This window comes from Schistocerca cancellata, chromosome 1 (assembly GCF_023864275.1).
Source record: "Schistocerca cancellata isolate TAMUIC-IGC-003103 chromosome 1, iqSchCanc2.1, whole genome shotgun sequence".
NCBI classification, from domain to species: domain Eukaryota; kingdom Metazoa; phylum Arthropoda; class Insecta; order Orthoptera; family Acrididae; genus Schistocerca; species Schistocerca cancellata.
The window spans coordinates 564,674,849-564,682,346 of record NC_064626.1 but is presented as its reverse complement, the minus strand read 5'-3'; positions in this window follow the sequence as shown (position 1 = coordinate 564,682,346).

The following is a 7,498-nucleotide window of genomic DNA, read 5'->3' as shown; positions in this document are numbered from 1 at the left end:
AGTATGATACTGAAACTAATGTAAGTAATCATATGAGTAGTGTTTTGTTACAGCCTAAAGACTTTTTAACATTCAGTTGGCTATAGAAAGGAAAGTAACTATTCCCATAACTATGGACTTACCTATCAATATGCAAAATCTGTAGGCATCTTACAAATTGAGTGGTGGTGATATCATGATGAACAATGAATTAACTTCAATTGTCACCAACCTCATAGCCGACTGCCAATATCACTTTCAAATTTTCTGTGTGTATGCTTATCCAGTATTTTGAGTGCCATTCCACGCCTTTAGTTAGTAACATCTACAGGAGCACTCTTACTCAGGATGGAAGGTACTTTTTAACTTTGTCACATATGGCTTTAAGTGAATGTGAGAATACAAAAGAAACTGGTGTGTCCTTTGAATATAGTATTTGACAGCTGAATATACAGCTGTGAGAGAGATATTTTCATGAATAACCAACCTTGAACTAATATCCCAAAAAACAGAAAACACTACCTGCAATGGACCGCAGATTGCATAATCTACTCTTTCAACTAAAAATCTGGCCTAATTTTAATGAACAGTCAATGTAATTCCCCCTTTACCAAAGAAATACAAGGTAGTGAACTTCTGTTGATGCAGAAAACCATGAATTGTCAAGTGACTTTTTCCACATACCTCAAATATGACACTCCATCTTATATGCGGTACACAGATGATCTCTCACTCCATTTCTGCTGTATTTCAGTTAAAATGGAACACACAACATGCAGAACCAGATAGTACAAGTGATAAGCACTAGTGGTAAAGTTTTGAATTTAGGTCATGGTTTTAACAGTACTGACCAAAATCAGAAAGTTATTCCGAGTACTATTACTTTTAAGCTTTCAATTGTGTTATCAACAAATTTCTTAATTATTTTGTCATGTTTGATCACTTTCGGTTTCTTTGAGTTAAAGTTAAATTTGTCAAAGCTCTCAATGGATACCGAACTTCAAACCGTTGCTGACAGTGAAATTGTGTTTGATTTGTCACCTATTACAAATGACATGAAAGAAGTCGGGTGTACGAGTGCACCACACTTTCGCCACAATTTTAGAATAAGTATGGTTGACAACTGACTTTAAATGAGCCACTGTGGTAAGTGGTGGTTTAAGGACCGTGGAAGTAGGGTGCAAAAGTGTTCACCTTACAGCACTCAGTTCACACATTTCCAGTCAACAAAATCCCCTATATCATGGAGTATCAATGAATGGTAAGGGAATTGCAGACCATGCTTTTGATACAGTTTGTACAAAAGTCAATGTTGTATTGTGCGAGGCCACCTCAGCTGCCTGTCAGCCACTGACCAGTGCTGTTCAAGTGTTCATAGTGCCACACTGCAGTACCCGAACTCCGAACTGAATGAGCAGGGAGAGTTCTTTATTTAAGCACGTGAGATTATGTGCAATATGGTTAAATTAATGTCACAGGAATACTTGTGAAAAGCTTCAGTTGTTGGCGATAGCCCCCCCCCCCCCCCCTCCTATTGTGTTGTAGCCACTATAGATAGAACACGTATTAGTACCGCTACTCCCTGCTCAATCATCTGTGCTGGCACTCTACATTTTACATACTCTGGTTGAACATTGAGTACAAAGACAATATTCCTTGTCCCATAAACACAGAATCTCTCTACTATAATCCAATATGCTTTACATCTGGGGTCACAGAGATAAACTATAGATAATTTAAATGATTGTTTTCAAACAAAATAACACTATGTACCAGTGTCCCACATATCCTGTGTGACATGAAAGCAAATTTCTTCCTATCTGAACACCTTGAATACAAATATTTCTGAGTGTCTTTGCAATATAAGATACGCTGACCAAACAATGCGCAGGGACAAGTGTGTAGGTCATATGTTTGACAGTAACATATATTTACATTTGTGTGCTACAATGTTCCCAAAAATGAGTTACATCACCCCTTTTCTCCATAATACATATAGTAAAATCACTTTTGCTCATCTATGTCCATAAGACTCAGTTAAAACAGGAAATATGATCATTGCTGTTATACTGAGCTACACAGGATGATTAATGGAAATACCTCAGATTAACATCTCTGGCTGTTCATGAAATGCAGCTCAACAGGATGTAAGAATACATTTTTACAATATGTACAGAAGTGATGTGCATAAATGATAAATACACATGTTTCAATTAGGACAGATTGCTACTCACTTCATGGAGGAGGCCTTGAGCAGCAGCTGGGCACATAGCTAAAAAACATCCATCAGTCTACTTTTAAATGTACCTTTCCACTACTCCATACCTCCTCTATGTGTAGTAATCTATCCTAATTAATACCGATATTCCAGCCCCAAGTTTCCTTTGTTAAATATCTGAGTTCAACATTTTATAGTATTTACTCATTGTTCACTGATATGCTAACATTTTACAGTAAGTCAGGTTAGGTGTATGTGTGTGTAACATAAAAAAAAATAAAAAATAAAATAAAATGAAAATAAAAAAAACTTCATAGCCAAACAAATGTTGCAATCACTGAAATGTTAACTCTTCTTTTCTTTGTCCATGTCTGTACAAAACAATACGGGACATGAGTACAAGACAGAATTCATTACAACTTAGTGCCCACAAAAACTGTATCAAAATCCAGCTGCAAATTCCTTTTGTAATAAAAAAATATGTTTTTAAGTTCACATTTTCACATCTTTGAAAAATGGAAACAAACATATGTCTGGAACCAAACAGTGCACATCCAGTAACATTTATTTTATAATTTAATTGCCACTGTTTTTTCATGTTTCAAACTAAAGAAACCCCATGAATATTATGGGATTTCTATGACACTAGTTTGCATCAAGGCAAATCCACAATCCCATATTAACCACTGTTAAGAGTGATTTGATTTGCTTTGCAACAAGTTGAGGCCTATTTGAAGTAAATTGTGAAAAGGCCTATTGAAAAGCAGTGGTCTTTTTTTACTTATTTACTGTCACAGCAACCTGGCACTGTCCAACTATTTATTTATATTTGTGTCCCTGCCCATACCATGCAGTGTCTGGCCTTGTGCTTAACGTTTATGAGGTTATAATTCCTGAACTATGTGTTGCACAATAACATAAATTGTAGGTACATTCAGTGGTTTATATGGATATTCACTGCAGAATTTATTGCGAATAGAGTCAGCAGTAAAGAAGTAAACAATGTAAACATCTTGCACAATGTGACAGTTTTTTGCCCATCTCACTGTTACTGATGTCGTATCTCCTGAACTATGTGACATACAATGATATAATTTTGCACCTACATTCAGTTGTGTATGTGCATGTTGTTCATAAAATGTGTCACAAATACAGTTAGTACTAAAAAAGTAATAAATTATAATGTCATGCCTCATGCGGTACTTTTACTACATTAACAGCAGAAAAGTTCCTTTTCATCATTTTGTATGATTTGTCAGCAAGAAAAATTTTTCTACAGGTTTTAAATTATGTGTAAACATTCTTGCAAGTTGCAAAGTCCTCTCATTCTCAAATACTGGACAAATGAAGTCACAATTAAGATGTCACAGGCTATGGTTCTTTTTCAACCTCCATCCCCACCCCTTTGATAGGTCGTTGGTTCTCACCCACACAGTAATGGTCACTAGACAGTAAGTTATATGAGTATGAAGTTTGGTTGAAATCAGTCCAGTGGTTTAAGAGGAAATGGTGGAAAACAAACAAACAAACAAACAAACAAACAAACAAACACACACACACACACACACACACACACAATTTATTTATTTTTTCTTTTTTTGCATGACGATGCACATCTACATATTGTTGTTCAAACTCTTCAGAATATGTATTTTGAGGTGTTGGAGAATCCTGCATACAGTCCTGCCTTGCCCTGTTGGATTTACATTTTTATTGTGCACCTAAAGAAAGTTTACGAGGCTACTGATTCATCTCTGATGAGGAGGTAAAGGTAATAGTGCATACTTGGCTTGTGCAACATGGGACCAAAAAAGCAGACTGGCTATTTTGAGAAATAATATATGAAGTCTTCACGGGTTGTCAGCCGAGTAGCATCGTTGTCTCGTAGCAATGTTTCGATGGAATGCGTCTCCATCATCTTCAGGAGAAGTCTGAAATGATGTCATTGTAAATTTTGTACTTTCTGTATTGCCCTCATGCATTATTTGAGACCCAAATCTGGAGATAGAAACACCTGTCATTAACATTCCTAAGTTTCAAGAGACATCAATTATTGGACACATTTCATAGAGTGACACCCTGGATACCTAATGTAAATCTCTAGGAAAGTTATTGACAAATTCAGTGTTAACAGCCATTCATTAATTCAAGATATAAGACAGAGTAGTCATAAGTAGACAATACATCATGGATTTCTGAAACTTCTAACTGTAGAACCATTCACAACCAGCAGCGGGACAGCAATCACCCTGGCTGCTGAGGTAATTGTTATGCAGTGGAGAAGAGTTCATTAAAGGATCTTGTGAGCTCAGGAGCACCGTGGTCCCGTGGTTAGCGTGAGCAGCTGTGGAACGAGAGGTCCTTGGTTCAAATCTTTTTTTATTTTCAGCCAATTATCAAAGTTCAGGCACTCACACATAATCAACTTCGCTCTCCAAAATTCCAAGAGATGCTCAGATTTGCTTGGAGATATGCAGGATTTGACGGTCTACACACGGAAAATTTTGAAAACGTTAAAAGGGAAAACTGTGCGACTGTGAAACTATTGCATTCATTTGTTGCAGTTTATGTGACAAACTCTTATGTTTTCATCACTTTGTTGGGAGAAAGAAAACCTAAATCGGGCAAGGTAGAAGAATCTTTTTACCCATTCGCCAAGTGTACAAGTTAGGTGGGTCGACAACATATTCCTGTCATGTGACGCACATGACATCACCAGTGTCGTATAGAATATGTTGAATGTGTTCTCCTGTGGAGGAATCGGTTGAACTATGACCTTGCGATCAAATGTTTTCGGTTCCCATTGCAGAGGCACGTCCTTTCGTCTACTAATCGCACGGTTTTGCGGTGTGGTCGCAAAACACAGACACTAAACTTATTACAGTGAACAGAGACGTCAATGAACGAACGGACAGATCATAACTTTGCGAAAATAAAGAAAGTAAACTTCTCGCTAGAGGGAAGACTTGAACCGAGGACCTCTCGCTCCGCAGCTGCCCACGCTAACCATGTGACCACGGCGCTCCTGAGCTCACTCTATCATTGATGTTGCCTATCTTGCGCATGGACTACTTAGTTTGTATATTTTGCTTATATTTTTCATAGTTCCACACAACTTCTTCCTGTTTTCTCGATTGATCTATGTTCAGTTTTTCAAGCCCTATCCACTGTGCCAACTTATAACTAAATCTGAGGCGGGTGCGATGGGGAGGTTCCCTTGTTAGTAACTCTACGCTCACTATGCACATACAAAATTAAAATTGTGGCAGTAATCTAAATAAAAGTTTTGCTGAAAACTGTATACACAAAGAGTGTTAATTTTCTAATTATTAATTGTCACTAGGCCCACATTGTTACAAATACTGGCACTTGTGAAACACCAAGACAGTACGTATGACCAAACAAACTTTTATGTTGTTGGGGAATCTCCCTCCGTATATTTACGCCAGCACATTAAGGACTAGCATCATGCTGTATGATTTTATTTAGAAAATTTATTGACCAATCATATCCTACACATCTTCAATTGAAGAATGGCCTTCACCATCACACCTTTCACATATGTTTTTGCCACCCAACAATGCAGGATACATGATTGCTGTCCACAGAGTGTCATTAACATATACAAGGGGTAATAAGAGTTTTAAGTATCAACTCATAAAAAATAAAGTTACATAATTCCACTTTATCAATGGGTTGCCTCATTTTATCATGCTACTGTTCTGTGGTGCTGGAATTGCAGACATGCAGCTGCAAACAAACCAAAATTTACATACATAACTTTATTTTTTCAAGATGATAGTGAAAACTTCAAGACTACCCCATGGCTGTGACAATCACCACAGCACACACTGAAATGGGTACTATTAGAATGATTACACTTTCCCACCAGCAAGCCAAGAATAGCATGTGTAAGATCATTGCTGTCTAAGCTGTTTGTGTTTTCTGGACAATGGAATCTGATGTGATAGCATGTGTGTCATCAAATACTGTTCACAGTAGACAGTGCTAAACCACTGAGACAAGAAGGTCCACATCCAATGCAGTGTTAAGCTAACACTGTGGATAAAGCTGTATATTCCATTACTGGTGTGCAGACAAGATGGTGGTCATCCCGAGTTGTTTAGCATTCCATAGCTCCGCTCCAATCCACTGTTGTGTATGACTCATCCACACACACACACACACACACACACACACACACACACGATCGCACATGTGCACACATTGTAGCAACACATCTTGTAAAACCCAAAATGTTACAATACTTAATAATAATAATAAAAATCTTTCTCAGAGACTGACTGTTCTACCCCAAACTGACCTTAATAACTTGCTGAAATCTTACTCTTTGACGCCGATAGGACATACTGGTACTTGCTTTCGCATTTTCACTTTGTACAATAGCTCTCTACTGGCTGAGCTTGGTGTGATACAATCCTTCTGATCACACAAGGGGCTACACACTGCTGTGGACACTATCAGAGTTTAGTTTCATCTGGGCCATTCTTTCTGGGTATTGCAGCAAACACCAGTGCATATTATAGCATGATTGAATGAAGATGGTTTTAGGTATTGTTTCACATATAAAATTTGTATGTTCACTACTCGATCAAACATACCCAAATACCCCTATACATTTACCTAAGTGACTACTGACATGGGAGAAATGCTTCTTTAATATACTCCAGAAAGGAAATAATGAAGGTAATAACAAAAGGCTGTCCACAGGGATCAGTGTGTGGTCCAGAGTTTTGGGATTTGGTATTGGAGCCCACACTACAGAAGTTACATGACTGCAGTAATGTAAGTGGACTGGCAGCATTTACAAATGACATGCTGTTCATTGCAAGTGGTGACTCCAGAAGAATTACAGGAGACAAATGTGATGCAGTGCTCCCTGAACTTGAAGGATGGTGTTGAAGTGTCAAACTGTCACTAGCATTGCACAAAACTATGTACATCCTGCTGAAAGGGAACTTTGTAAGAAATCCTAAAATAAAATCAAATGATGTAATTATTAGAAGAAACACATTAAAATATCTAATAGAGCAGGCAGGCAATAAGTTACAAACATGCTGAACAAAATTATAGCCATTGCAAATGGCAGTTTCAGTTTCCCTTGAAAACAGAGCATACCACCAGTCCATATTAACATCAGTTGTAGGATATGGTGCAGGCATTTGGGCTCACAGATTGCAGCTCATGAAGCCAGCCTTATTAATGAGAAGAGTTCAATGAGGAGTGCTGCTGAGATTAATGGCTGCCTACTGCACTACCCAGAATGATGCTTTGTTAGAA